This window comes from Poecilia mexicana, unplaced genomic scaffold (genome assembly GCF_051168715.1).
Source record: "Poecilia mexicana isolate PSO_F unplaced genomic scaffold, ASM5116871v1 scaffold_10, whole genome shotgun sequence".
Taxonomy (NCBI): Eukaryota; Metazoa; Chordata; class Actinopteri; order Cyprinodontiformes; family Poeciliidae; genus Poecilia; species Poecilia mexicana.
In genome coordinates, this window is record NW_028263379.1 from 31,437,545 (window position 1) to 31,465,259 (window position 27,715).

General features: G+C 44.4%; 34 non-coding genes across 34 annotated transcripts; 6 read left to right on the top strand and 28 right to left on the bottom strand.

Moving 5' to 3' along the window:
- Nucleotides 1-1,668: 1,668 nt before the first annotated feature.
- On the bottom strand, nt 1,669-1,750 carry trnas-gcu (transfer RNA serine (anticodon GCU)). The gene has a single exon. It is a non-coding gene; the product is annotated as a tRNA-Ser (tRNA).
- Nucleotides 1,751-1,871: 121 nt separating this feature from the next.
- Nucleotides 1,872-1,944, top strand: trnaa-agc (transfer RNA alanine (anticodon AGC)). Its single transcript has one exon. It is a non-coding gene; the product is annotated as a tRNA-Ala (tRNA).
- A 1,734-nt stretch (nt 1,945-3,678) lies between these two features.
- trnas-gcu (transfer RNA serine (anticodon GCU)) lies at nt 3,679-3,760 on the bottom strand. Its single transcript has one exon. It is a non-coding gene; the product is annotated as a tRNA-Ser (tRNA).
- A 121-nt stretch (nt 3,761-3,881) lies between these two features.
- On the top strand, nt 3,882-3,954 carry trnaa-agc (transfer RNA alanine (anticodon AGC)). Its single transcript has one exon. It is a non-coding gene; the product is annotated as a tRNA-Ala (tRNA).
- Nucleotides 3,955-4,594: 640 nt separating this feature from the next.
- Nucleotides 4,595-4,667, top strand: trnaa-ugc (transfer RNA alanine (anticodon UGC)). The gene has a single exon. It is a non-coding gene; the product is annotated as a tRNA-Ala (tRNA).
- Nucleotides 4,668-5,688: 1,021 nt separating this feature from the next.
- trnas-gcu (transfer RNA serine (anticodon GCU)) lies at nt 5,689-5,770 on the bottom strand. The gene has a single exon. It is a non-coding gene; the product is annotated as a tRNA-Ser (tRNA).
- Nucleotides 5,771-7,698: 1,928 nt separating this feature from the next.
- On the bottom strand, nt 7,699-7,780 carry trnas-gcu (transfer RNA serine (anticodon GCU)). The gene has a single exon. It is a non-coding gene; the product is annotated as a tRNA-Ser (tRNA).
- A 1,309-nt stretch (nt 7,781-9,089) lies between these two features.
- Nucleotides 9,090-9,161, bottom strand: trnap-ugg (transfer RNA proline (anticodon UGG)). Its single transcript has one exon. It is a non-coding gene; the product is annotated as a tRNA-Pro (tRNA).
- Nucleotides 9,162-9,637: 476 nt separating this feature from the next.
- On the bottom strand, nt 9,638-9,709 carry trnap-cgg (transfer RNA proline (anticodon CGG)). The gene has a single exon. It is a non-coding gene; the product is annotated as a tRNA-Pro (tRNA).
- A 480-nt stretch (nt 9,710-10,189) lies between these two features.
- trnap-ugg (transfer RNA proline (anticodon UGG)) lies at nt 10,190-10,261 on the bottom strand. Its single transcript has one exon. It is a non-coding gene; the product is annotated as a tRNA-Pro (tRNA).
- A 1,028-nt stretch (nt 10,262-11,289) lies between these two features.
- Nucleotides 11,290-11,361, bottom strand: trnap-ugg (transfer RNA proline (anticodon UGG)). The gene has a single exon. It is a non-coding gene; the product is annotated as a tRNA-Pro (tRNA).
- A 102-nt stretch (nt 11,362-11,463) lies between these two features.
- Nucleotides 11,464-11,535, top strand: trnap-agg (transfer RNA proline (anticodon AGG)). The gene has a single exon. It is a non-coding gene; the product is annotated as a tRNA-Pro (tRNA).
- A 315-nt stretch (nt 11,536-11,850) lies between these two features.
- trnap-cgg (transfer RNA proline (anticodon CGG)) lies at nt 11,851-11,922 on the bottom strand. Its single transcript has one exon. It is a non-coding gene; the product is annotated as a tRNA-Pro (tRNA).
- A 480-nt stretch (nt 11,923-12,402) lies between these two features.
- On the bottom strand, nt 12,403-12,474 carry trnap-ugg (transfer RNA proline (anticodon UGG)). Its single transcript has one exon. It is a non-coding gene; the product is annotated as a tRNA-Pro (tRNA).
- A 476-nt stretch (nt 12,475-12,950) lies between these two features.
- Nucleotides 12,951-13,022, bottom strand: trnal-cag (transfer RNA leucine (anticodon CAG)). Its single transcript has one exon. It is a non-coding gene; the product is annotated as a tRNA-Leu (tRNA).
- A 480-nt stretch (nt 13,023-13,502) lies between these two features.
- trnap-ugg (transfer RNA proline (anticodon UGG)) lies at nt 13,503-13,574 on the bottom strand. The gene has a single exon. It is a non-coding gene; the product is annotated as a tRNA-Pro (tRNA).
- A 1,028-nt stretch (nt 13,575-14,602) lies between these two features.
- Nucleotides 14,603-14,674, bottom strand: trnap-ugg (transfer RNA proline (anticodon UGG)). The gene has a single exon. It is a non-coding gene; the product is annotated as a tRNA-Pro (tRNA).
- A 102-nt stretch (nt 14,675-14,776) lies between these two features.
- On the top strand, nt 14,777-14,848 carry trnap-agg (transfer RNA proline (anticodon AGG)). The gene has a single exon. It is a non-coding gene; the product is annotated as a tRNA-Pro (tRNA).
- Nucleotides 14,849-16,263: 1,415 nt separating this feature from the next.
- trnal-cag (transfer RNA leucine (anticodon CAG)) lies at nt 16,264-16,335 on the bottom strand. Its single transcript has one exon. It is a non-coding gene; the product is annotated as a tRNA-Leu (tRNA).
- Nucleotides 16,336-16,815: 480 nt separating this feature from the next.
- On the bottom strand, nt 16,816-16,887 carry trnap-ugg (transfer RNA proline (anticodon UGG)). The gene has a single exon. It is a non-coding gene; the product is annotated as a tRNA-Pro (tRNA).
- A 1,028-nt stretch (nt 16,888-17,915) lies between these two features.
- Nucleotides 17,916-17,987, bottom strand: trnap-ugg (transfer RNA proline (anticodon UGG)). The gene has a single exon. It is a non-coding gene; the product is annotated as a tRNA-Pro (tRNA).
- A 102-nt stretch (nt 17,988-18,089) lies between these two features.
- trnap-agg (transfer RNA proline (anticodon AGG)) lies at nt 18,090-18,161 on the top strand. The gene has a single exon. It is a non-coding gene; the product is annotated as a tRNA-Pro (tRNA).
- A 315-nt stretch (nt 18,162-18,476) lies between these two features.
- trnap-cgg (transfer RNA proline (anticodon CGG)) lies at nt 18,477-18,548 on the bottom strand. The gene has a single exon. It is a non-coding gene; the product is annotated as a tRNA-Pro (tRNA).
- Nucleotides 18,549-19,576: 1,028 nt separating this feature from the next.
- On the bottom strand, nt 19,577-19,648 carry trnal-cag (transfer RNA leucine (anticodon CAG)). The gene has a single exon. It is a non-coding gene; the product is annotated as a tRNA-Leu (tRNA).
- A 480-nt stretch (nt 19,649-20,128) lies between these two features.
- trnap-ugg (transfer RNA proline (anticodon UGG)) lies at nt 20,129-20,200 on the bottom strand. Its single transcript has one exon. It is a non-coding gene; the product is annotated as a tRNA-Pro (tRNA).
- A 476-nt stretch (nt 20,201-20,676) lies between these two features.
- trnap-cgg (transfer RNA proline (anticodon CGG)) lies at nt 20,677-20,748 on the bottom strand. Its single transcript has one exon. It is a non-coding gene; the product is annotated as a tRNA-Pro (tRNA).
- A 480-nt stretch (nt 20,749-21,228) lies between these two features.
- trnap-ugg (transfer RNA proline (anticodon UGG)) lies at nt 21,229-21,300 on the bottom strand. The gene has a single exon. It is a non-coding gene; the product is annotated as a tRNA-Pro (tRNA).
- A 1,028-nt stretch (nt 21,301-22,328) lies between these two features.
- Nucleotides 22,329-22,400, bottom strand: trnap-ugg (transfer RNA proline (anticodon UGG)). Its single transcript has one exon. It is a non-coding gene; the product is annotated as a tRNA-Pro (tRNA).
- A 476-nt stretch (nt 22,401-22,876) lies between these two features.
- Nucleotides 22,877-22,948, bottom strand: trnap-cgg (transfer RNA proline (anticodon CGG)). Its single transcript has one exon. It is a non-coding gene; the product is annotated as a tRNA-Pro (tRNA).
- Nucleotides 22,949-23,428: 480 nt separating this feature from the next.
- trnap-ugg (transfer RNA proline (anticodon UGG)) lies at nt 23,429-23,500 on the bottom strand. The gene has a single exon. It is a non-coding gene; the product is annotated as a tRNA-Pro (tRNA).
- A 1,028-nt stretch (nt 23,501-24,528) lies between these two features.
- Nucleotides 24,529-24,600, bottom strand: trnap-ugg (transfer RNA proline (anticodon UGG)). Its single transcript has one exon. It is a non-coding gene; the product is annotated as a tRNA-Pro (tRNA).
- Nucleotides 24,601-25,628: 1,028 nt separating this feature from the next.
- trnap-ugg (transfer RNA proline (anticodon UGG)) lies at nt 25,629-25,700 on the bottom strand. The gene has a single exon. It is a non-coding gene; the product is annotated as a tRNA-Pro (tRNA).
- A 1,028-nt stretch (nt 25,701-26,728) lies between these two features.
- On the bottom strand, nt 26,729-26,800 carry trnap-ugg (transfer RNA proline (anticodon UGG)). Its single transcript has one exon. It is a non-coding gene; the product is annotated as a tRNA-Pro (tRNA).
- A 476-nt stretch (nt 26,801-27,276) lies between these two features.
- trnap-cgg (transfer RNA proline (anticodon CGG)) lies at nt 27,277-27,348 on the bottom strand. Its single transcript has one exon. It is a non-coding gene; the product is annotated as a tRNA-Pro (tRNA).
- Between the last annotated feature and the right edge of the window lie 367 nt (nt 27,349-27,715).

Consider the following 27,715-nt stretch of genomic DNA (forward strand, 5'->3'; position numbering starts at 1 on the left):
ATCTGCTGTAGACGAGGTCAAGGCTTTACACAGAGCTCCTTTTATGTTAATTTGAATTGAATCTACTGAAAATCGTGAGATTTTTTAATCGTTTTTGTTGGACCTGTGTCGGGAATTTGTTCAAGTGGTAGAGCGCTCGCTTTGCATGTGGGCGGTAGTGGGATTGATGCCTGCATTCTCCAAAGGACTTTCTCTGTAGTACTCAGTCTTTTAACCGTCCCATCACTGATCAAGAAGGGGAGAGGATCAAGCTTTGCACAGGAGTCCTTTGCTCTTCTTGATTCATATCTATTGAAAATCGTGAGATTTTTTGATCCCTTTTCTTGTCCCACAGTGGGGAATTAGCTCAAGTGGTAGAGCGCTCGCTTAGCATGCGAGAAGTAGCGGGATCGATACCAGCATTCTCCAGAATGTCTCTGTCTTGCTCAATTGTACTTTTCATTTCAGATCGAGTATCTGGTCAAGTACCAAAATCCGCTGTAGACGACGTCAAGGCTTTACACAGAGCTCCTTTTATGTTCATTTGAATTGAATCTACTGAAAATCGTGAGATTTTTTAATCGTTTTTCTTGTCCCAGTGTGGGGAATTAGCTCAAGTGGTAGAGCGCTCGCTTAGCATGCGAGAAGTAGCGGGATCGATGCCCGCATTCTCCAGAATGTCTCTGTCAATTGTACTTTTCTTTTCAGATCGAGTATCTTGTCAAGTACCAAAATCTGCTGTAGACGAGGTCAAGGCTTTACACAGAGCTCCTTTTATGTTCATTTGAATTGAATCTACTGAAAATCGTGAGATTTTTTTATCGTTTTTGTTGGACCTGTGTCGGGAATTTGTTCAAGTGGTAGAGCGCTCGCTTTGCATGTGGGCGGTAGTGGGATTGATGCCTGCATTCTCCAAAAGACTTTCTCTGTAGTACTCAGTCTTTTAACCGTCCCATCACTGATCAAGAAGGGGAGAGGATCAAGCTTTGCACAGGAGTCCTTTGCTCTTCTTGATTCAAATCTATTGAAAATCGTGAGATTTTTTGATCCCTTTTCTTGTCCACAGTGGGGAATTAGCTCAAGTGGTAGAGCGCTCGCTTAGCATGCGAGAAGTAGCGGGATCGATACCCACATTCTCCAGAATGTCTCTGTCTTGCTCAATTGTACTTTTCATTTCAGATCGAGTATCTGGTCAAGTCCCAAATTCCGCTGTAGACGACGTCAAGGCTTTACACAGAGCTCCTTTTATGTTCATTTGAATTGAATCTACTGAAAATCGTGAGATTTTTTAATCGTTTTTGTTGGACCTGTGTGGGGAATTAGTTCAAGTGGTAGAGCGCTCGCTTTGCATGTGGGCGCTAGTGGGATTGATGTCTGCATTCTCCAAAAGACTTTCTCTGTAGTACTCAGTCTCTTAACTGTCCCATCACTGATCAAGTATTTTCTGTAGTACTGAAGTCTTCCTCAAATGTCTATACACAAAACCGAGTGCCATAATGGATGTTATGGCATTTGCATTCTTTGCTCTTTTCTCATCATAGGAGTCCATGGAAGAATTGAAACAACGAGCATTGGAGTTTTGACCAAAAACTTACTTTCCAGTGTGATCTTCTTTAAAATATCCATAATAGACCAAAATTACAGACAAAGTTTAACTATTTCTGAGGCCACTTCACAACCTAAAGCTTACGACAAGGATGGGATTTGAACCCACGCGTGCTGAGCACAATGGATTAGCAGTCCATTGCCTTAACCACTCGGCCACCTCGTCCTTGCTTATTGTATGAATTGAAGGGGAGAGGATCAAGCTTTGCACAGGAGTCCTTTGCTGTTCTTGATTCAAATCTATTGAAAATCGTGAGATTTTTTGATCCCTTTTCTTGTCCCAGTGTGGGGAATTAGCTCAAGTGGTAGAGCGCTCGCTTAGCATGCGAGAAGTAGCGGGATCGATACCCGCATTCTCCAGAATGTCTCTGTCTTGCTCAATTGTACTTTTCATTTCAGATCGAGTATCTGGTCAAGTACCAAAATCCGCTGTAGACGACGTCAAGGCTTTACACAGAGCTCCTTTTATGTTCATTTGAATTGAATCTATTGAAAATCGTGAGATTTTTTGATCCCTTTTCTTGTCCCAGTGTGGGGAATTAGCTCAAGTGGTAGAGCGTTCGCTTAGCATGCAAGAAGTAGCGGGATCGATGCCCGCATTCTCCAGAATGTCTCTATCAATTGTACTTTTCTTTTCAGATCGAGTATCTTGTCAAGTACCAAAATCCGCTGTAGACGACGTCAAGGCTTTACACAGAGCTACTTTTATGTCCATTTGAATTGAATCTACTGAAAATCGTGAGATTTTTTGATCGTTTTTGTTGGACCTGTGTCGGGAATTAGTTCAAGTGGTAGAGCGCTCGCTTTGCATGTGGGCGGTAGTGGGATTGATGCCTGCATTCTCCAAAAGACTTTCTCTGTAGTACTCAGTCTTTTAACCGTCCCATCACTGATCAAGAAGGGGAGAGGATCAAGCTTTGCACAGGAGTCCTTTGCTGTTCTTGATTCAAATCTATTGAAAATCGTGAGATTTTTTGTATCCCTTTTCTTGTCCCAGTGTGGGGAATTAGCTCAAGTGGTAGAGCGCTCGCTTTGCATGTGAGAGGTAGTGGGATCGATGCCCGCATTCTCCAGAATGTCCTTGTCTCAGTCAATTGTACTTTTCATTTCAGAACAAGTATCTTGTCATGCACCTCAATCTGCTGTAGACGAGGTCAAGGCTTTACACAGAGCTCCTTTTATGTTCATTTGAATTGAATCTACTGAAAATCGTGAGATTTTTTTATCGTTTTTGTTGGACCTGTGTCGGGAATTTGTTCAAGTGGTAGAGCGCTCGCTTTGCATGTGGGCGGTAGTGGGATTGATGCCTGCATTCTCCAAAAGACTTTCTCTGTAGTACTCAGTCTTTTAACCGTCCCATCACTGATCAAGAAGGGGAGAGGATCAAGCTTTGCACAGGAGTCCTTTGCTCTTCTTGATTCAAATCTATTGAAAATCGTGAGATTTTTTGATCCCTTTTCTTGTCCCACAGTGGGGAATTAGCTCAAGTGGTAGAGCGCTCACTTAGCATGCGAGAAGTAGCGGGATCGATACCCGCATTCTCCAGAATGTCTCTGTCTTGCTCAATTGTACTTTTCATTTCAGATCGAGTATCTGGTCAAGTCCCAAATTCCGCTGTAGACGACGTCAAGGCTTTACACAGAGCTCCTTTTATGTTCATTTGAATTGAATCTACTGAAAATCGTGAGATTTTTTAATCGTTTTTGTTGGACCTGTGTGGGGAATTAGTTCAAGTGGTAGAGCGCTCGCTTTGCATGTGGGCGCTAGTGGGATTGATGTCTGCATTCTCCAAAAGACTTTCTCTGTAGTACTCAGTCTCTTAACTGTCCCATCACTGATCAAGTATTTTCTGTAGTACTGAAGTCTTCCTCAAATGTCTATACACAAAACCGAGTGCCATAATGGATGTTATGGCATTTGCATTCTTTGCTCTTTTCTCATCATAGGAGTCCATGGAAGAATTGAAACAACGAGCATTGGAGTTTTGACCAAAAACTTACTTTCCAGTGTGATCTTCTTTAAAATATCCATAATAGACCAAAATTACAGACAAAGTTTAACTATTTCTGAGGCCACTTCACAACCTAAAGCTTACAACAAGGATGGGATTTGAACCCACGCGTGCTGAGCACAATGGATTAGCAGTCCATCGCCTTAACCACTCGGCCACCTCGTCCTTGCTTAATGTATGAATTGAAGGGGAGAGGATCAAGCTTTGCACAGGAGTCCTTTGCTGTTCTTGATTCAAATCTATTGAAAATCGTGAGATTTTTTGATCCCTTTTCTTGTCCCAGTGTGGGGAATTAGCTCAAGTGGTAGAGCGCTCGCTTAGCATGCGAGAAGTAGCGGGATCGATACCCGCATTCTCCAGAATGTCTCTGTCTTGCTCAATTGTACTTTTCATTTCAGATCGAGTATCTGGTCAAGTACCAAAATCCGCTGTAGACGACGTCAAGGCTTTACACAGAGCTCCTTTTATGTTCATTTGAATTGAATCTATTGAAAATCGTGAGATTTTTTGATCCCTTTTCTTGTCCCAGTGTGGGGAATTAGCTCAAGTGGTAGAGCGTTCGCTTAGCATGCAAGAAGTAGCGGGATCGATGCCCGCATTCTCCAGAATGTCTCTATCAATTGTACTTTTCTTTTCAGGTCGAGTATCTTGTCAAGTACCAAAATCCGCTGTAGACGACGTCAAGGCTTTACACAGAGCTACTTTTATGTCCATTTGAATTGAATCTACTGAAAATCGTGAGATTTTTTGATCGTTTTTGTTGGACCTGTGTCGGGAATTAGTTCAAGTGGTAGAGCGCTCGCTTTGCATGTGGGCGGTAGTGGGATTGATGCCTGCATTCTCCAAAAGACTTTCTCTGTAGTACTCAGTCTTTTAACCGTCCCATCACTGATCAAGAAGGGGAGAGGATCAAGCTTTGCACAGGAGTCCTTTGCTGTTCTTGATTCAAATCTATTGAAAATCGTGAGATTTTTTGTATCCCTTTTCTTGTCCCAGTGTGGGGAATTAGCTCAAGTGGTAGAGCGCTCGCTTTGCATGTGAGAGGTAGTGGGATCGATACCCGCATTCTCCAGAATGTCCTTGTCTCAGTCAATTGTACTTTTCATTTCAGAACAAGTATCTTGTCATGCACCTCAATCTGCTGTAGACGAGGTCAAGGCTTTACACAGAGCTCCTTTTATGTTCATTTGAATTGAATCTACTGAAAATCGTGAGATTTTTTTATCGTTTTTGTTGGACCTGTGTCGGGAATTTGTTCAAGTGGTAGAGCGCTCGCTTTGCATGTGGGCGGTAGTGGGATTGATGCCTGCATTCTCCAAAAGACTTTCTCTGTAGTACTCAGTCTTTTAACCGTCCCATCACTGATCAAGAAGGGGAGAGGATCAAGCTTTGCACAGGAGTCCTTTGCTCTTCTTGATTCAAATCTATTGAAAATCGTGAGATTTTTTGATCCCTTTTCTTGTCCCACAGTGGGGAATTAGCTCAAGTGGTAGAGCGCTCACTTAGCATGTGAGAAGTAGCGGGATCGATACCCGCATTCTCCAGAATGTCTCTGTCTTGCTCAATTGTACTTTTCATTTCAGATCGAGTATCTGGTCAAGTCCCAAATTCCGCTGTAGACGACATCAAGGCTTTACACAGAGCTCCTTTTATGTTCATTTGAATTGAATCTACTGAAAATCGTGAGATTTTTTAATCGTTTTTGTTGGACCTGTGTGGGGAATTAGTTCAAGTGGTAGAGCGCTCGCTTTGCATGTGGGCGCTAGTGGGATTGATGTCTGCATTCTCCAAAAGACTTTCTCTGTAGTACTAAGTCTCTTAACTGTCCCATCACTGATCAAGTATTTTCTGTAGTACTGAAGTCTTCCTCAAATGTCTATACACAAAACCGAGTGCCATAATGGATGTTATGGCATTTGCATTCTTTGCTCTTTTCTCATCATAGGAGTCCATGGAAGAATTGAAACAACGAGCATTGGAGTTTTGACCAAAAACTTACTTTCCAGTGTGATCTTCTTTAAAATATCCATAATAGACCAAAATTACAGACAAAGTTTAACTATTTCTGAGGCCACTTCACAACCTAAAGCTTACAACAAGGATGGGATTTGAACCCACACGTGCTGAGCACAATGGATTAGCAGTCCATCGCCTTAACCACTCGGCCACCTCGTCCTTGCTTAATGTATGAATTGAAGGGGAGAGGATCAAGCTTTGCACAGGAGTCCTTTGCTGTTCTTGATTCAAATCTATTGAAAATCGTGAGATTTTTTGATCCCTTTTCTTGTCCCAGTGTGGGGAATTAGCTCAAGTGGTAGAGCGCTCGCTTAGCATGTGAGAAGTAGCGGGATCGATACCCGCATTCTCCAGAATGTCTCTGTCTTGCTCAATTGTACTTTTCATTTCAGATCGAGTATCTGGTCAAGTACCAAAATCCGCTGTAGACGACGTCAAGGCTTTACACAGAGCTCCTTTTATGTTCATTTGAATTGAATCTATTGAAAATCGTGAGATTTTTTGATCCCTTTTCTTGTCCCAGTGTGGGGAATTAGCTCAAGTGGTAGAGCGTTCGCTTAGCATGCGAGAAGTAGCGGGATCGATGCCCGCATTCTCCAGAATGTCTCTATCAATTGTACTTTTCTTTTCAGATCGAGTATCTTGTCAAGTACCAAAATCCGCTGTAGACGACGTCAAGGCTTTACACAGAGCTACTTTTATGTTCATTTGAATTGAATCTACTGAAAATCGTGAGATTTTTTGATCGTTTTTGTTGGACCTGTGTCGGGAATTAGTTCAAGTGGTAGAGCGCTCGCTTTGCATGTGGGCGGTAGTGGGATTGATGCCTGCATTCTCCAAAAGACTTTCTCTGTAGTACTCAGTCTTTTAACCGTCCCATCACTGATCAAGAAGGGGAGAGGATCAAGCTTTGCACAGGAGTCCTTTGCTGTTCTTGATTCAAATCTATTGAAAATCGTGAGATTTTTTGTATCCCTTTTCTTGTCCCAGTGTGGGGAATTAGCTCAAGTGGTAGAGCGCTCGCTTTGCATATGAGAGGTAGTGGGATCAATGCCCGCATTCTCCAGAATGTCCTTGTCTCAGTCAATTGTACTTTTCATTTCAGAACAAGTATCTTGTCATGCACCTCAATCTGCTGTAGACGAGGTCAAGGCTTTACACAGAGCTCCTTTTATGTTCATTTGAATTGAATCTACTGAAAATCGTGAGATTTTTTTATCGTTTTTGTTGGACCTGTGTCGGGAATTTGTTCAAGTGGTAGAGCGCTCGCTTTGCATGTGGGCGGTAGTGGGATTGATGCCTGCATTCTCCAAAAGACTTTCTCTGTAGTACTCAGTCTTTTAACCGTCCCATCACTGATCAAGAAGGGGAGAGGATCAAGCTTTGCACAGGAGTCCTTTGCTCTTCTTGATTCAAATCTATTGAAAATCGTGAGATTTTTTGATCCCTTTTCTTGTCCCACAGTGGGGAATTAGCTCAAGTGGTAGAGCGCTCACTTAGCATGCGAGAAGTAGCGGGATCGATACCCACATTCTCCAGAATGTCTCTGTCTTGCTCAATTGTACTTTTCATTTCAGATCGAGTATCTGGTCAAGTCCCAAATTCCGCTGTAGACGACGTCAAGGCTTTACACAGAGCTCCTTTTATGTTCATTTGAATTGAATCTACTGAAAATCGTGAGATTTTTTAATCGTTTTTGTTGGACCTGTGTGGGGAATTAGTTCAAGTGGTAGAGCGCTCGCTTTGCATGTGGGCGCTAGTGGGATTGATGTCTGCATTCTCCAAAAGACTTTCTCTGTAGTACTCAGTCTCTTAACTGTCCCATCACTGATCAAGTATTTTCTGTAGTACTGAAGTCTTCCTCAAATGTCTATACACAAAACCGAGTGCCATAATGGATGTTATGGCATTTGCATTCTTTGCTCTTTTCTCATCATAGGAGTCCATGGAAGAATTGAAACAACGAGCATTGGAGTTTTGACCAAAAACTTACTTTCCAGTGTGATCTTCTTTAAAATATCCATAATAGACCAAAATTACAGACAAAGTTTAACTATTTCTGAGGCCACTTCACAACCTAAAGCTTACAACAAGGATGGGATTTGAACCCACGCGTGCTGAGCACAATGGATTAGCAGTCCATCGCCTTAACCACTCGGCCACCTCGTCCTTGCTTAATGTATGAATTGAAGGGGAGAGGATCAAGCTTTGCACAGGAGTCCTTTGCTGTTCTTGATTCAAATCTATTGAAAATCGTGAGATTTTTTGATCCCTTTTCTTGTCCCAGTGTGGGGAATTAGCTCAAGTGGTAGAGCGCTCGCTTAGCATGCGAGAAGTAGCAGGATCGATACCCGCATTCTCCAGAATGTCTCTGTCTTGCTCAATTGTACTTTTCATTTCAGATCGAGTATCTGGTCAAGTACCAAAATCCGCTGTAGACGACGTCAAGGCTTTACACAGAGCTCCTTTTATGTTCATTTGAATTGAATCTATTGAAAATCGTGAGATTTTTTGATCCCTTTTCTTGTCCCAGTGTGGGGAATTAGCTCAAGTGGTAGAGCGCTCGCTTAGCATGCGAGAAGTAGCGGGATCGATGCCCGCATTCTCCAGAATGTCTCTATCAATTGTACTTTTCAGATCGAGTATCTTGTCAAGTACCACAATCTGCTGTAGACGATGTCAAGGCTTTAGAAAGAGCTCTTTTGATGTTCGTTTGAATTGAATCTACTGAAAATCGTGAGATTTTTTTATCGTTTTTGTTGGACGTATGTGGGGAATTAGCTCAAGTGGTAGAGCGCTTGCTTTGCATGTGAGAGGTAGCAGGATTGATGCCAGCATTCTCCAGAATGTCCTTGTCTCAGTCAATTGTACTTTTCATTTCAGATCGAGTATCTGGTCAAGTACCGAAATCCGCTGTAGACGACGTCAAGGCTTTACACAGAGCTCCTTTTATGTTCATTTGAATTGAATCTACTGACAATCGTGAGATTTTTTTATCGTTTTTGTTGGACCTGTGTGGGGAATTAGTTCAAGTGGTAGAGCGCTCGCTTTGCATGTGGGCGCTAGTGGGATTGATGCCTGCATTCTCCAAAAGACTTTCTCTGTAGTACTCAGTCTCTTAACTGTCCCATCACTGATCAAGTATTTTCTGTAGTACTGAAGTCTTCCTCAAATGTCTATACACAAAACCGAGTGCCATAATGGATGTTATGGCATTTGCATTCTTTGCTCTTTTCTCATCATAAGAGTCCATGGAAGAATTGAAACAACGAGCAATGGAGTTTTGACCAAAAACTTACATTCCAGTGTAATCTTCTTTAAAATATCCATAATAGATTAATGTTTTTCTTTCTTTGCATTTCATGTGGCGACAGAACTGTCTCTTGTTCTCAACAGTAAATGGAAAAACCACAGGATCATCATCTCCAATCGTGATTTTATTTTGTAAATCATTTCAGTTCTGTTACATTGGTTAATGGGGCTCATCTGGGATTTGAACCCAGGACCTCTCGCACCCAAAGCGAGAATCATACCCCTAGACCAACGAGCCACACCTGTCAAAAAGGTGTGTGATTAGTGAGTGTAGGTGCAGCAATTTCATCAAGCCAACTAGCCCCAGACCCCCTTCTAGCGGAACTTTCAACACATACGTGGCTCGTTGGTCTAGGAGTATGATTCTCGCTTAGGGTGTGAGCGATCCCGGACGAGCCCCTGCGAACACTATGTATGTAACCTTGCAAATTGAATATGTATGGCATTTTCCACAATTGTCTGGGAAAACCATGGAAATATGTTACCAACAATCAGGTTTTATGCGGCAAAAGCAAGTTTGTGTCAAAGGAGCCATTTTGTTAATTCGCTTCTTTGTTGATGACTTGTAATTGAATTTCATGCCACGCACGACATAATTTGAAAGAGTTCTGTGTCGGACTCGACAGTCCCTGCGGGGAAACTTTACCTACACATCACGTTCCGAGAGTTCCTTCTGAAAATGTCTGCGTCTGCATTGCACGAAATTAATTTACTGGGCTTGTCCGGGATTTGAACCCGGCACCTCTCACACCCGAAGCGAGAATCATACCCCTAGACCAACAAGCCACCCGCTGGCTCCACCCTGTCAGTTTGTGAGAGTAGGACCAGCTTTTTCATCAAGCCAACTAGCCTCAAATTGCCTTCCGAGTGGTAAATTTCAAGCGTGAGAGGCTTGTTGTTCTAGGGGTAGGATTCTCGCTTAGGGTGCGAGCCTCTGGGTTCAAGTCCTGGACGAGCCCCTTTGAGCGCTTGTAGGCAGTGCACCCATTTGCTTAGAGAAAATATGTACATTTATTCTTAGTAGTTTGGCTGTGTGGGAAGTATCACCAAAGGGCTGTGTTCAGGGGGCTAACATGAGTGTGTGGAAGCACTCAAGATTGTGTCATTTTTTTGTTGATAGATATGAAATGTTTTTCTTTCTTTGCATTTCATGTGGCGACAGAACTTTCTCTTGTTCTCAACAGTAAATGGAAAAACCACAGGATCATCGTCTCCAATCGTGAGTTTATTTTGTAAATCATTTCAGTTCTGTTACATTGGTTAATGGGGCTCGTCCGGGATTTGAACCCGGGACCTCTCGCACCCAAAGCGAGAATCATACCCCTAGACCAACGAGCCACACCTGTCAAAAAGGTGTGTGATTAGTGAGTGTAGGTGCAGCAATTTCATCAAGCCAACTAGCCCCAGACCCCCTTCTAGCGGAACATTCAACACATATGTGGCTCGTTGGTCTAGGAGTATGATTCTCGCTTAGGGTGCGAGAGATCCCGGACGAGCCCCTGCGAACACTATGTATGTAACCTTGCAAATTGAATATGTATGGCATTTTCCACAATTGTCTGGGAAAACCATGGAAATATGTTACCAACAATCAGGTTTTATGCGGCAAAAGCAAGTTTGTGTCAAAGGAGCCATTTTGTTAATTCGCTTCTTTGTTGATGACTTGTAATTGAATTTCATGCCACGCACGACATAATTTGAAAGAGTTCTGTGTCGGACTCGACAGTCCCTGCGGGGAAACTTTACCTACAAATCACGTTCCGAGAGTTCCTTCTGAAAATGTCTGTGTCTGCATTGCACGAAATTAATTTACTGGGCTTGTCTGGGATTTGAACCCGGGACCTCTCACACCTGAAGCGAGAATCATACCCGTAGACCAACAAGCCACCCGCTGGCTCCACCCTGTCAGTTTGTGAGAGTAGGACCAGCTTTTTCATCAAGCCAACTAGCCTCAAATTGCCTTCCGAGTGGTAAATTTCAAGCGTGAGAGGCTTGTTGTTCTAGGGGTAGGATTCTCGCTTAGGGTGCGAGCCTCTGGGTTCAAGTCCTGGACGAGCCCCTTTGAGCGCTTGTAGGCAGTGCACCCATTTGCTTAGAGAAAATATGTACATTTATTCTTAGTAGTTTGGCTGTGTGGGAAGTATCACCAAAGGGCTGTGTTCAGGGGGCTAACATAAGTGTGTGGAAGCACTCAAGATTGTGTCATTTTTTTGTTGATAGATATGAAATGTTTTTCTTTCTTTGCATTTCATGTGGTGACAGAACTTTCTCTTGTTCTCAACAGTAAATGGAAAAACCACAGGATCATCATCTCCAATCGTGATTTTATTTTGTAAATCATTTCAGTTCTGTTACATTGGTTAATGGGGCTCGTCCGGGATTTGAACCCGGGACCTCTCGCTCCCAAAGCGAGAATCATACCCCTAGACCAACGAGCCACACCTGTCAAAAAGGTGTGTGATTAGTGAGTGTAGGTGCAGCGATTTCATCAAGCCAACTAGCCCCAGACCCCCTTCTAGCGGAACATTCAACACATACGTGGCTCGTTGGTCTAGGAGTATGATTCTCGCTTAGGGTGCGAGAGGTCCCGGGTTCAAATCCCGGACGAGCCCCTGCGAACACTATGTATGTAACCTTGCAAATTGAATATGTATGGCATTTTCCACAATTGTCTGGGAAAACCATGGAAATATGTTACCAACAATCAGGTTTTATGCGGCAAAAGCAAGTTTGTGTCAAAGGAGCCATTTTGTTAATTCGCTTCTTTGTTGATGACTTGTAATTGAATTTCATACCACGCACGACATAATTTGAAAGAGTTCTGTGTCGGACTCGACAGTCCCTGCAGGGAAACTTTACCTACAAATCACGTTCCGAGAGTTCCTTCTGAAAATGTCTGCGTCTGCATTGCACGAAATTAATTTACTGGGCTTGTCCGGGATTTGAACCCGGGACCCCCCACACCCGAAGCGAGAATCATACCCCTAGACCAACAAGCCACCCGCTGGCTCCACCCTGTCAGTTTGTGAGAGTAGGACCAGCTTTTTCATCAAGCCAACTAGCCTCAAATTGCCTTCCGAGTGGTAAATTTCAAGCGTGAGAGGCTTGTTGTTCTAGGGGTAGGATTCTCGCTTAGGGTGCGAGCCTCTGGGTTCAAGTCCTGGACGAGCCCCTTTGAGCGCTTGTAGGCAGTGCACCCATTTGCTTAGAGAAAATATGTACATTTATTCTTAGTAGTTTGGCTGTGTGGGAAGTATCACCAAAGGGCTGTGTTCAGGGGGCTAACATGAGTGTGTGGAAGCACTCAAGATTGTGTCATTTTTTTGTTGATAGATATGAAATGTTTTTCTTTCTTTGCATTTCATGTGGCGACAGAACTTTCTCTTGTTCTCAACAGTAAATGGAAAAACCACAGGATCATCGTCTCCAATCGTGAGTTTATTTTGTAAATCATTTCAGTTCTGTTACATTGGTTAATGGGGCTCGTCCGGGATTTGAACCCGGGACCTCTCGCACCCAAAGCGAGAATCATACCCCTAGACCAACGAGCCACACCTGTCAAAAAGGTGTGTGATTAGTGAGTGTAGGTGCAGCAATTTCATCAAGCCAACTAGCCCCAGACCCCCTTCTAGCGGAACATTCAACACATATGTGGCTCGTTGGTCTAGGAGTATGATTCTCGCTTAGGGTGCGAGAGATCCCGGACGAGCCCCTGCGAACACTATGTATGTAACCTTGCAAATTGAATATGTATGGCATTTTCCACAATTGTCTGGGAAAACCATGGAAATATGTTACCAACAATCAGGTTTTATGCGGCAAAAGCAAGTTTGTGTCAAAGGAGCCATTTTGTTAATTCGCTTCTTTGTTGATGACTTGTAATTGAATTTCATGCCACGCACGACATAATTTGAAAGAGTTCTGTGTCGGACTCGACAGTCCCTGCGGGGAAACTTTACCTACAAATCACGTTCCGAGAGTTCCTTCTGAAAATGTCTGCGTCTGCATTGCACGAAATTAATTTACTGGGCTTGTCCGGGATTTGAACCCGGCACCTCTCACACCTGAAGCGAGAATCATACCCCTAGACCAACAAGCCACCCGCTGGCTCCACCCTGTCAGTTTGTGAGAGTAGGACCAGCTTTTTCATCAAGCCAACTAGCCTCAAATTGCCTTCCGAGTGGTAAATTTCAAGCGTGAGAGGCTTGTTGTTCTAGGGGTAGGATTCTCGCTTAGGGTGCGAGCCTCTGGGTTCAAGTCCTGGACGAGCCCCTTTGAGCGCTTGTAGGCAGTGCACCCATTTGCTTAGAGAAAATATGTACATTTATTCTTAGTAGTTTGGCTGTGTGGGAAGTATCACCAAAGGGCTGTGTTCAGGGGGCTAACATGAGTGTGTGGAAGCACTCAAGATTGTGTCATTTTTTTGTTGATAGATATGAAATGTTTTTCTTTCTTTGCATTTCATGTGGCGACAGAACTTTCTCTTGTTCTCAACAGTAAATGGAAAAACCACAGGATCATCGTCTCCAATCGTGAGTTTATTTTGTAAATCATTTCAGTTCTGTTACATTGGTTAATGGGGCTCGTCCGGGATTTGAACCCGGGACCTCTCGCACCCAAAGCGAGAATCATACCCCTAGACCAACGAGCCACACCTGTCAAAAAGGTGTGTGATTAGTGAGTGTAGGTGCAGCAATTTCATCAAGCCAACTAGCCCCAGACCCCCTTCTAGCGGAACATTCAACACATATGTGGCTCGTTGGTCTAGGAGTATGATTCTCGCTTAGGGTGCGAGAGATCCCGGACGAGCCCCTGCGAACACTATGTATGTAACCTTGCAAATTGAATATGTATGGCATTTTCCACAATTGTCTGGGAAAACCATGGAAATATGTTACCAACAATCAGGTTTTATGCGGCAAAAGCAAGTTTGTGTCAAAGGAGCCATTTTGTTAATTCGCTTCTTTGTTGATGACTTGTAATTGAATTTCATGCCACGCACGACATAATTTGAAAGAGTTCTGTGTCGGACTCGACAGTCCCTGCGGGGAAACTTTACCTACAAATCACGTTCCGAGAGTTCCTTCTGAAAATGTCTGCGTCTGCATTGCACGAAATTAATTTACTGGGCTTGTCTGGGATTTGAACCCGGGACCTCTCACACCTGAAGTGAGAATCATACCCGTAGACCAACAAGCCACCCGCTGGCTCCACCCTGTCAGTTTGTGAGAGTAGGACCAGCTTTTTCATCAAGCCAACTAGCCTCAAATTGCCTTCCGAGTGGTAAATTTCAAGCGTGAGAGGCTTGTTGTTCTAGGGGTAGGATTCTCGCTTAGGGTGCGAGCCTCTGGGTTCAAGTCCTGGACGAGCCCCTTTGAGCGCTTGTAGGCAGTGCACCCATTTGCTTAGAGAAAATATGTACATTTATTCTTAGTAGTTTGGCTGTGTGGGAAGTATCACCAAAGGGCTGTGTTCAGGGGGCTAACATAAGTGTGTGGAAGCACTCAAGATTGTGTCATTTTTTTGTTGATAGATATGAAATGTTTTTCTTTCTTTGCATTTCATGTGGTGACAGAACTTTCTCTTGTTCTCAACAGTAAATGGAAAAACCACAGGATCATCATCTCCAATCGTGATTTTATTTTGTAAATCATTTCAGTTCTGTTACATTGGTTAATGGGGCTCGTCCGGGATTTGAACCCGGGACCTCTCGCTCCCAAAGCGAGAATCATACCCCTAGACCAACGAGCCACACCTGTCAAAAAGGTGTGTGATTAGTGAGTGTAGGTGCAGCGATTTCATCAAGCCAACTAGCCCCAGACCCCCTTCTAGCGGAACATTCAACACATACGTGGCTCGTTGGTCTAGGAGTATGATTCTCGCTTAGGGTGCGAGAGGTCCCGGGTTCAAATCCCGGACGAGCCCCTGCGAACACTATGTATGTAACCTTGCAAATTGAATATGTATGGCATTTTCCACAATTGTCTGGGAAAACCATGGAAATATGTTACCAACAATCAGGTTTTATGCGGCAAAAGCAAGTTTGTGTCAAAGGAGCCATTTTGTTAATTCGCTTCTTTGTTGATGACTTGTAATTGAATTTCATACCACGCACGACATAATTTGAAAGAGTTCTGTGTCGGACTCGACAGTCCCTGCAGGGAAACTTTACCTACAAATCACGTTCCGAGAGTTCCTTCTGAAAATGTCTGCGTCTGCATTGCACGAAATTAATTTACTGGGCTTGTCTGGGATTTGAACCCGGGACCCCCCACACCCGAAGCGAGAATCATACCCCTAGACCAACAAGCCACCCGCTGGCTCCACCCTGTCAGTTTGTGAGAGTAGGACCAGCTTTTTCATCAAGCCAACTAGCCTCAAATTGCCTTCCGAGTGGTAAATTTCAAGCGTGAGAGGCTTGTTGTTCTAGGGGTAGGATTCTCGCTTAGGGTGCGAGCCTCTGGGTTCAAGTCCTGGACGAGCCCCTTTGAGCGCTTGTAGGCAGTGCACCCATTTGCTTAGAGAAAATATGTACATTTATTCTTAGTAGTTTGGCTGTGTGGGAAGTATCACCAAAGGGCTGTGTTCAGGGGGCTAACATAAGTGTGTGGAAGCACTCAAGATTGTGTCATTTTTTTGTTGATAGATATGAAATGTTTTTCTTTCTTTGCATTTCATGTGGCGACAGAACTTTCTCTTGTTCTCAACAGTAAATGGAAAAACAGCAGGATCATCGTCTCCAATCGTGATTTTATTTTGTAAATCATTTCAGTTCTGTTACATTGGTTAATGGGGCTCATCTGGGATTTGAACCCGGGACCTCTCGCACCCAAAGCGAGAATCATACCCCTAGACCAACGAGCCACACCTGTCAAAAAGGTGTGTGATTAGTGAGTGTAGGTGCAGCAATTTCATCAAGCCAACTAGCCCCAGACCCCCTTCTAGCGGAACTTTCAACACATACGTGGCTCGTTGGTCTAGGAGTATGATTCTCGCTTAGGGTGTGAGCGATCCCGGACGAGCCCCTGCGAACACTATGTATGTAACCTTGCAAATTGAATATGTATGGCATTTTCCACAATTGTCTGGGAAAACCATGGAAATATGTTACCAACAATCAGGTTTTATGCGGCAAAAGCAAGTTTGTGTCAAAGGAGCCATTTTGTTAATTCGCTTCTTTGTTGATGACTTGTAATTGAATTTCATGCCACGCACGACATAATTTGAAAGAGTTCTGTGTCGGACTCGACAGTCCCTGCGGGGAAACTTTACCTACACATCACGTTCCGAGAGTTCCTTCTGAAAATGTCTGCGTCTGCATTGCACGAAATTAATTTACTGGGCTTGTCCGGGATTTGAACCCGGCACCTCTCACACCTGAAGCGAGAATCATACCCCTAGACCAACAAGCCACCCGCTGGCTCCACCCTGTCAGTTTGTGAGAGTAGGACCAGCTTTTTCATCAAGCCAACTAGCCTCAAATTGCCTTCCGAGTGGTAAATTTCAAGCGTGAGAGGCTTGTTGTTCTAGGGGTAGGATTCTCGCTTAGGGTGCGAGCCTCTGGGTTCAAGTCCTGGACGAGCCCCTTTGAGCGCTTGTAGGCAGTGCACCCATTTGCTTAGAGAAAATATGTACATTTATTCTTAGTAGTTTGGCTGTGTGGGAAGTATCACCAAAGGGCTGTGTTCAGGGGGCTAACATGAGTGTGTGGAAGCACTCAAGATTGTGTCATTTTTTTGTTGATAGATATGAAATGTTTTTCTTTCTTTGCATTTCATGTGGCGACAGAACTTTCTCTTGTTCTCAACAGTAAATGGAAAAACCACAGGATCATCGTCTCCAATCGTGAGTTTATTTTGTAAATCATTTCAGTTCTGTTACATTGGTTAATGGGGCTCGTCCGGGATTTGAACCCGGGACCTCTCGCACCCAAAGCGAGAATCATACCCCTAGACCAACGAGCCACACCTGTCAAAAAGGTGTGTGATTAGTGAGTGTAGGTGCAGCAATTTCATCAAGCCAACTAGCCCCAGACCCCCTTCTAGCGGAACATTCAACACATATGTGGCTCGTTGGTCTAGGAGTATGATTCTCGCTTAGGGTGCGAGAGATCCCGGACGAGCCCCTGCGAACACTATGTATGTAACCTTGCAAATTGAATATGTATGGCATTTTCCACAATTGTCTGGGAAAACCATGGAAATATGTTACCAACAATCAGGTTTTATGCGGCAAAAGCAAGTTTGTGTCAAAGGAGCCATTTTGTTAATTCGCTTCTTTGTTGATGACTTGTAATTGAATTTCATGCCACGCACGACATAATTTGAAAGAGTTCTGTGTCGGACTCGACAGTCCCTGCGGGGAAACTTTACCTACAAATCACGTTCCGAGAGTTCCTTCTGAAAATGTCTGCGTCTGCATTGCACGAAATTAATTTACTGGGCTTGTCTGGGATTTGAACCCGGGACCTCTCACACCTGAAGTGAGAATCATACCCGTAGACCAACAAGCCACCCGCTGGCTCCACCCTGTCAGTTTGTGAGAGTAGGACCAGCTTTTTCATCAAGCCAACTAGCCTCAAATTGCCTTCCGAGTGGTAAATTTCAAGCGTGAGAGGCTTGTTGTTCTAGGGGTAGGATTCTCGCTTAGGGTGCGAGCCTCTGGGTTCAAGTCCTGGACGAGCCCCTTTGAGCGCTTGTAGGCAGTGCACCCATTTGCTTAGAGAAAATATGTACATTTATTCTTAGTAGTTTGGCTGTGTGGGAAGTATCACCAAAGGGCTGTGTTCAGGGGGCTAACATAAGTGTGTGGAAGCACTCAAGATTGTGTCATTTTTTTGTTGATAGATATGAAATGTTTTTCTTTCTTTGCATTTCATGTGGTGACAGAACTTTCTCTTGTTCTCAACAGTAAATGGAAAAACCACAGGATCATCATCTCCAATCGTGATTTTATTTTGTAAATCATTTCAGTTCTGTTACATTGGTTAATGGGGCTCGTCCGGGATTTGAACCCGGGACCTCTCGCTCCCAAAGCGAGAATCATACCCCTAGACCAACGAGCCACACCTGTCAAAAAGGTGTGTGATTAGTGAGTGTAGGTGCAGCGATTTCATCAAGCCAACTAGCCCCAGACCCCCTTCTAGCGGAACATTCAACACATACGTGGCTCGTTGGTCTAGGAGTATGATTCTCGCTTAGGGTGCGAGAGGTCCCGGGTTCAAATCCCGGACGAGCCCCTGCGAACACTATGTATGTAACCTTGCAAATTGAATATGTATGGCATTTTCCACAATTGTCTGGGAAAACCATGGAAATATGTTACCAACAATCAGGTTTTATGCGGCAAAAGCAAGTTTGTGTCAAAGGAGCCATTTTGTTAATTCGCTTCTTTGTTGATGACTTGTAATTGAATTTCATACCACGCACGACATAATTTGAAAGAGTTCTGTGTCGGACTCGACAGTCCCTGCAGGGAAACTTTACCTACAAATCACGTTCCGAGAGTTCCTTCTGAAAATGTCTGCGTCTGCATTGCACGAAATTAATTTACTGGGCTTGTCCGGGATTTGAACCCGGGACCCCCCACACCCGAAGCGAGAATCATACCCCTAGACCAACAAGCCACCCGCTGGCTCCACCCTGTCAGTTTGTGAGAGTAGGACCAGCTTTTTCATCAAGCCAACTAGCCTCAAATTGCCTTCCGAGTGGTAAATTTCAAGCGTGAGAGGCTTGTTGTTCTAGGGGTAGGATTCTCGCTTAGGGTGCGAGCCTCTGGGTTCAAGTCCTGGACGAGCCCCTTTGAGCGCTTGTAGGCAGTGCACCCATTTGCTTAGAGAAAATATGTACATTTATTCTTAGTAGTTTGGCTGTGTGGGAAGTATCACCAAAGGGCTGTGTTCAGGGGGCTAACATAAGTGTGTGGAAGCACTCAAGATTGTGTCATTTTTTTGTTTATAGATATGAAATGTTTTTCTTTCTTTGCATTTCATGTGGCGACAGAACTTTCTCTTGTTCTCAACAGTAAATGGAAAAACAGCAGGATCATCGTCTCCAATCGTGATTTTATTTTGTAAATCATTTCAGTTCTGTTACATTGGTTAATGGGGCTCATCTGGGATTTGAACCCGGGACCTCTCGCACCCAAAGCGAGAATCATACCCCTAGACCAACGAGCCACACCTGTCAAAAAGGTGTGTGATTAGTGAGTGTAGGTGCAGCAATTTCATCAAGCCAACTAGCCCCAGACCCCCTTCTAGCGGAACTTTCAACACATACGTGGCTCGTTGGTCTAGGAGTATGATTCTCGCTTAGGGTGTGAGCGATCCCGGACGAGCCCCTGCGAACACTATGTATGTAACCTTGCAAATTGAATATGTATGGCATTTTCCACAATTGTCTGGGAAAACCATGGAAATATGTTACCAACAATCAGGTTTTATGCGGCAAAAGCAAGTTTGTGTCAAAGGAGCCATTTTGTTAATTCGCTTCTTTGTTGATGACTTGTAATTGAATTTCATGCCACGCACGACATAATTTGAAAGAGTTCTGTGTCGGACTCGACAGTCCCTGCGGGGAAACTTTACCTACACATCACGTTCCGAGAGTTCCTTCTGAAAATGTCTGCGTCTGCATTGCACGAAATTAATTTACTGGGCTTGTCCGGGATTTGAACCCGGCACCTCTCACACCTGAAGCGAGAATCATACCCCTAGACCAACAAGCCACCCGCTGGCTCCACCCTGTCAGTTTGTGAGAGTAGGACCAGCTTTTTCATCAAGCCAACTAGCCTCAAATTGCCTTCCGAGTGGTAAATTTCAAGCGTGAGAGGCTTGTTGTTCTAGGGGTAGGATTCTCGCTTAGGGTGCGAGCCTCTGGGTTCAAGTCCTGGACGAGCCCCTTTGAGCGCTTGTAGGCAGTGCACCCATTTGCTTAGAGAAAATATGTACATTTATTCTTAGTAGTTTGGCTGTGTGGGAAGTATCACCAAAGGGCTGTGTTCAGGGGGCTAACATGAGTGTGTGGAAGCACTCAAGATTGTGTCATTTTTTTGTTGATAGATATGAAATGTTTTTCTTTCTTTGCATTTCATGTGGCGACAGAACTTTCTCTTGTTCTCAACAGTAAATGGAAAAACCACAGGATCATCGTCTCCAATCGTGAGTTTATTTTGTAAATCATTTCAGTTCTGTTACATTGGTTAATGGGGCTCGTCCGGGATTTGAACCCGGGACCTCTCGCACCCAAAGCGAGAATCATACCCCTAGACCAACGAGCCACACCTGTCAAAAAGGTGTGTGATTAGTGAGTGTAGGTGCAGCAATTTCATCAAGCCAACTAGCCCCAGACCCCCTTCTAGCGGAACATTCAACACATATGTGGCTCGTTGGTCTAGGAGTATGATTCTCGCTTAGGGTGCGAGAGATCCCGGACGAGCCCCTGCGAACACTATGTATGTAACCTTGCAAATTGAATATGTATGGCATTTTCCACAATTGTCTGGGAAAACCATGGAAATATGTTACCAACAATCAGGTTTTATGCGGCAAAAGCAAGTTTGTGTCAAAGGAGCCATTTTGTTAATTCGCTTCTTTGTTGATGACTTGTAATTGAATTTCATGCCACGCACGACATAATTTGAAAGAGTTCTGTGTCGGACTCGACAGTCCCTGCGGGGAAACTTTACCTACAAATCACGTTCCGAGAGTTCCTTCTGAAAATGTCTGCGTCTGCATTGCACGAAATTAATTTACTGGGCTTGTCCGGGATTTGAACCCGGGACCTCTCACACCCGAAGCGAGAATCATACCCCTAGACCAACAAGCCACCCGCTGGCTCCACCCTGTCAGTTTGTGAGAGTAGGACCAGCTTTTTCATCAAGCCAACTAGCCTCAAATTGCCTTCCGAGTGGTAAATTTCAAGCGTGAGAGGCTTGTTGTTCTAGGGGTAGGATTCTCGCTTAGGGTGCGAGCCTCTGGGTTCAAGTCCTGGACGAGCCCCTTTGAGCGCTTGTAGGCAGTGCACCCATTTGCTTAGAGAAAATATGTACATTTATTCTTAGTAGTTTGGCTGTGTGGGAAGTATCACCAAAGGGCTGTGTTCAGGGGGCTAACATGAGTGTGTGGAAGCACTCAAGATTGTGTCATTTTTTTGTTGATAGATATGAAATGTTTTTCTTTCTTTGCATTTCATGTGGCGACAGAACTTTCTCTTGTTCTCAACAGTAAATGGAAAAACCACAGGATCATCGTCTCCAATCGTGAGTTTATTTTGTAAATCATTTCAGTTCTGTTACATTGGTTAATGGGGCTCGTCCGGGATTTGAACCCGGGACCTCTCGCACCCAAAGCGAGAATCATACCCCTAGACCAACGAGCCACACCTGTCAAAAAGGTGTGTGATTAGTGAGTGTAGGTGCAGCAATTTCATCAAGCCAACTAGCCCCAGACCCCCTTCTAGCGGAACATTCAACACATATGTGGCTCGTTGGTCTAGGAGTATGATTCTCGCTTAGGGTGCGAGAGATCCCGGACGAGCCCCTGCGAACACTATGTATGTAACCTTGCAAATTGAATATGTATGGCATTTTCCACAATTGTCTGGGAAAACCATGGAAATATGTTACCAACAATCAGGTTTTATGTGGCAAAAGCAAGTTTGTGTCAAAGGAGCCATTTTGTTAATTCGCTTCTTTGTTGATGACTTGTAATTGAATTTCATACCACGCACGACATAATTTGAAAGAGTTCTGTGTCAGACTCGACAGTCCCTGCGGGGAAACTTTACCTACAAATCACGTTCCGAGAGTTCCTTCTGAAAATGTCTGCGTCTGCATTGCACGAAATTAATTTACTGGGCTTGTCTGGGATTTGAACCCGGGACCTCCCACAACCAAAGCGAGAATCATACCCCTAGACCAACAAGCCACCCGCTGGCTCCACCCTGTCAGTTTGTGAGAGTAGGACCAGCTTTTTCATCAAGCCAACTAGCCTCAAATTGCCTTCCGAGTGGTAAATTTCAAGCGTGAGAGGCTTGTTGTTCTAGGGGTAGGATTCTCGCTTAGGGTGCGAGCCTCTGGGTTCAAGTCCTGGACGAGCCCCTTTGAGCGCTTGTAGGCAGTGCACCCATTTGCTTAGAGAAAATATGTACATTTATTCTTAGTAGTTTGGCTGTGTGGGAAGTATCACCAAAGGGCTGTGTTCAGGGGGCTAACATAAGTGTGTGGAAGCACTCAAGATTGTGTCATTTTTTTGTTGATAGATATGAAATGTTTTTCTTTCTTTGCATTTCATGTGGCGACAGAACTTTCTCTTGTTCTCAACAGTAAATGGAAAAACCGCAGGATCATCGTCTCCAATCATGAGTTTATTTTGTAAATCATTTCAGTTCTGTTACATTGGTTAATGGGGCTCGTCCGGGATTTGAACCCGGGACCTCTCGCACCCAAAGCGAGAATCATACCCCTAGACCAACGAGCCACACCTGTCAAAAAGGTGTGTGATTAGTGAGTGTAGGTGCAGCGATTTCATCAAGCCAACTAGCCCCAGACCCCCTTCTAGCGGAACATTCAACACATACGTGGCTCGTTGGTCTAGGAGTATGATTCTCGCTTAGGGTGCGAGAGATCCCGGACGAGCCCCTGCGAACACTATGTATGTAACCTTGCAAATTGAATATGTATGGCATTTTCCACAATTGTCTGGGAAAACCATGGAAATATGTTACCAACAATCAGGTTTTATGCGGCAAAAGCAAGTTTGTGTCAAAGGAGCCATTTTGTTAATTCGCTTCTTTGTTGATGACTTGTAATTGAATTTCATACCACGCACGACATAATTTGAAAGAGTTCTGTGTCGGACTCGACAGTCCCTGCGGGGAAACTTTACCTACAAATCACGTTCCGAGAGTTCCTTCTGAAAATGTCTTTGTCTGCATTGCACGAAATTAATTTACTGGGCTTGTCCGGGATTTGAACCCGGGACCTCTCACACCCGAAGCGAGAATCATACCCCTAGACCAACAAGCCACCCGCTGGCTCCACCCTGTCAGTTTGTGAGAGTAGGACCAGCTTTTTCATCAAGCCAACTAGCCTCAAATTGCCTTCCGAGTGGTAAATTTCAAGCGTGAGAGGCTTGTTGTTCTAGGGGTAGGATTCTCGCTTAGGGTGCGAGCCTCTGGGTTCAAGTCCTGGACGAGCCCCTTTGAGCGCTTGTAGGCAGTGCACCCATTTGCTTAGAGAAAATATGTACATTTATTCTTAGTAGTTTGGCTGTGTGGGAAGTATCACCAAAGGGCTGTGTTCAGGGGGCTAACATAAGTGTGTGGAAGCACTCAAGATTGTGTCATTTTTTTGTTGATAGATATGAAATGTTTTTCTTTCTTTGCATTTCATGTGGCGACAGAACTTTCTCTTGTTCTCAACAGTAAATGGAAAAACCGCAGGATCATCGTCTCCAATCGTGAGTTTATTTTGTAAATCATTTCAGTTCTGTTACATTGGTTAATGGGGCTCATCCGGGATTTGAACCCGGGACCTCTCGCACCCAAAGCGAGAATCATACCCCTAGACCAACGAGCCACACCTGTCAAAAAGGTGTGTGATTAGTGAGTGTAGGTGCAGCAATTTCATCAAGCCAACTAGCCCCAGACCCCCTTCTAGCGGAACATTCAACACATACGTGGCTCGTTGGTCTAGGAGTATGATTCTCGCTTAGGGTGCGAGAGATCCCGGACGAGCCCCTGCGAACACTATGTATGTAACCTTGCAAATTGAATATGTATGGCATTTTCCACAATTGTCTGGGAAAACCATGGAAATATGTTACCAACAATCAGGTTTTATGCGGCAAAAGCAAGTTTGTGTCAAAGGAGCCATTTTGTTAATTCGCTTCTTTGTTGATGACTTGTAATTGAATTTCATACCACGCACGACATAATTTGAAAGAGTTCTGTGTCGGACTCGACAGTCCCTGCGGGGAAACTTTACCTACAAATCACGTTCCGAGAGTTCCTTCTGAAAATGTCTGCGTCTGCATTGCACGAAATTAATTTACTGGGCTTGTCCAGGATTTGAACCCGGGACCTCTCACACCCAAAGCGAGAATCATACCCCTAGACCAACAAGCCACCCGCTGACTCCACCCTGTCAGTTTGTGAGAGTAGGACCAGCTTTTTCATCAAGCCAACTAGCCTCAAATTGCCTTCCGAGTGGTAAATTTCAAGCGTGAGAGGCTTGTTGTTCTAGGGGTAGGATTCTCGCTTAGGGTGCGAGCCTCTGGGTTCAAGTCCTGGACGAGCCCCTTTGAGCGCTTGTAGGCAGTGCACCCATTTGCTTAGAGAAAATATGTACATTTATTCTTAGTAGTTTGGCTGTGTGGGAAGTATCACCAAAGGGCTGTGTTCAGGGGGCTAACATAAGTGTGTGGAAGCACTCAAGATTGTGTCATTTTTTTGTTGATAGATATGAAATGTTTTTCTTTCTTTGCATTTCATGTGGCGACAGAACTTTCTCTTGTTCTCAACAGTAAATGGAAAAACCGCAGGATCATCGTCTCCAATCGTGAGTTTATTTTGTAAATCATTTCAGTTCTGTTACATTGGTTAATGGGGCTCGTCCGGGATTTGAACCCGGGACCTCTCGCACCCAAAGCGAGAATCATACCCCTAGACCAACGAGCCACACCTGTCAAAAAGGTGTGTGATTAGTGAGTGTAGGTGCAGCAATTTCATCAAGCCAACTAGCCCCAGACCCCCTTCTAGCGGAACATTCAACACATACGTGGCTCGTTGGTCTAGGAGTATGATTCTCGCTTAGGGTGCGAGAGATCCCGGACGAGCCCCTGCGAACACTATGTATGTAACCTTGCAAATTGAATATGTATGGCATTTTCCACAATTGTCTGGGAAAACCATGGAAATATGTTACCAACAATCAGGTTTTATGCGGCAAAAGCAAGTTTGTGTCAAAGGAGCCATTTTGTTAATTCGCTTCTTTGTTGATGACTTGTAATTGAATTTCATACCACGCACGACATAATTTGAAAGAGTTCTGTGTCGGACTCGACAGTCCCTGCGGGGAAACTTTACCTACAAATCACGTTCCGAGAGTTCCTTCTGAAAATGTCTGCGTCTGCATTGCACGAAATTAATTTACTGGGCTTGTCCAGGATTTGAACCCGGGACCTCTCACACCCAAAGCGAGAATCATACCCCTAGACCAACAAGCCACCCGCTGACTCCACCCTGTCAGTTTGTGAGAGTAGGACCAGCTTTTTCATCAAGCCAACTAGCCTCAAATTGCCTTCCGAGTGGTAAATTTCAAGCGTGAGAGGCTTGTTGTTCTAGGGGTAGGATTCTCGCTTAGGGTGCGAGCCTCTGGGTTCAAGTCCTGGACGAGCCCCTTTGAGCGCTTGTAGGCAGTGCACCCATTTGCTTAGAGAAAATATGTACATTTATTCTTAGTAGTTTGGCTGTGTGGGAAGTATCACCAAAGGGCTGTGTTCAGGGGGCTAACATAAGTGTGTGGAAGCACTCAAGATTGTGTCATTTTTTTGTTGATAGATATGAAATGTTTTTCTTTCTTTGCATTTCATGTGGCGACAGAACTTTCTCTTGTTCTCAACAGTAAATGGAAAAACCGCAGGATCATCGTCTCCAATCGTGAGTTTATTTTGTAAATCATTTCAGTTCTGTTACATTGGTTAATGGGGCTCGTCCGGGATTTGAACCCGGGACCTCTCGCACCCAAAGCGAGAATCATACCCCTAGACCAACGAGCCACACCTGTCAAAAAGGTGTGTGATTAGTGAGTGTAGGTGCAGCAATTTCATCAAGCCAACTAGCCCCAGACCCCCTTCTAGCGGAACATTCAACACATACGTGGCTCGTTGGTCTAGGAGTATGATTCTCGCTTAGGGTGCGAGAGATCCCGGACGAGCCCCTGCGAACACTATGTATGTAACCTTGCAAATTGAATATGTATGGCATTTTCCACAATTGTCTGGGAAAACCATGGAAATATGTTACCAACAATCAGGTTTTATGCGGCAAAAGCAAGTTTGTGTCAAAGGAGCCATTTTGTTAATTCGCTTCTTTGTTGATGACTTGTAATTGAATTTCATACCACGCACGACATAATTTGAAAGAGTTCTGTGTCGGACTCGACAGTCCCTGCGGGGAAACTTTACCTACAAATCACGTTCCGAGAGTTCCTTCTGAAAATGTCTGCGTCTGCATTGCACGAAATTAATTTACTGGGCTTGTCCAGGATTTGAACCCGGGACCTCTCACACCCAAAGCGAGAATCATACCCCTAGACCAACAAGCCACCCGCTGACTCCACCCTGTCAGTTTGTGAGAGTAGGACCAGCTTTTTCATCAAGCCAACTAGCCTCAAATTGCCTTCCGAGTGGTAAATTTCAAGCGTGAGAGGCTTGTTGTTCTAGGGGTAGGATTCTCGCTTAGGGTGCGAGCCTCTGGGTTCAAGTCCTGGACGAGCCCCTTTGAGCGCTTGTAGGCAGTGCACCCATTTGCTTAGAGAAAATATGTACATTTATTCTTAGTAGTTTGGCTGTGTGGGAAGTATCACCAAAGGGCTGTGTTCAGGGGGCTAACATAAGTGTGTGGAAGCACTCAAGATTGTGTCATTTTTTTGTTGATAGATATGAAATGTTTTTCTTTCTTTGCATTTCATGTGGCGACAGAACTTTCTCTTGTTCTCAACAGTAAATGGAAAAACCGCAGGATCATCGTCTCCAATCGTGAGTTTATTTTGTAAATCATTTCAGTTCTGTTACATTGGTTAATGGGGCTCGTCCGGGATTTGAACCCGGGACCTCTCGCACCCAAAGCGAGAATCATACCCCTAGACCAACGAGCCACACCTGTCAAAAAGGTGTGTGATTAGTGAGTGTAGGTGCAGCAATTTCATCAAGCCAACTAGCCCCAGACCCCCTTCTAGCGGAACATTCAACACATACGTGGCTCGTTGGTCTAGGAGTATGATTCTCGCTTAGGGTGCGAGAGATCCCGGACGAGCCCCTGCGAACACTATGTATGTAACCTTGCAAATTGAATATGTATGGCATTTTCCACAATTGTCTGGGAAAACCATGGAAATATGTTACCAACAATCAGGTTTTATGCGGCAAAAGCAAGTTTGTGTCAAAGGAGCCATTTTGTTAATTCGCTTCTTTGTTGATGACTTGTAATTGAATTTCATACCACGCACGACATAATTTGAAAGAGTTCTGTGTCGGACTCGACAGTCCCTGCGGGGAAACTTTACCTACAAATCACGTTCCGAGAGTTCCTTCTGAAAATGTCTGCGTCTGCATTGCACAAAATTAATTTACTGGGCTTGTCCGGGATTTGAACCCGGGACCTCTCACACCCGAAGCGAGAATCATACCCCTAGACCAACAAGCCACCCGCTGGCTCCACCCTGTCAGTTTGTGAGAGTAGGACCAGCTTTTTCATCAAGCCAACTAGCCTCAAATTGCCTTCCGAGTGGTAAATTTCAAGCGTGAGAGGCTTGTTGTTCTAGGGGTAGGATTCTCGCTTAGGGTGCGAGCCTCTGGGTTCAAGTCCTGGACGAGCCCCTTTGAGCGCTTGTAGGCAGTGCACCCATTTGCTTAGAGAAAATATGTACATTTATTCTTAGTAGTTTGGCTGTGTGGGAAGTATCACCAAAGGGCTGTGTTCAGGGGGCTAACATAAGTGTGTGGAAGCACTCAAGATTGTGTCATTTTTTTGTTGATAGATATGAAATGTTTTTCTTTCTTTGCATTTCATG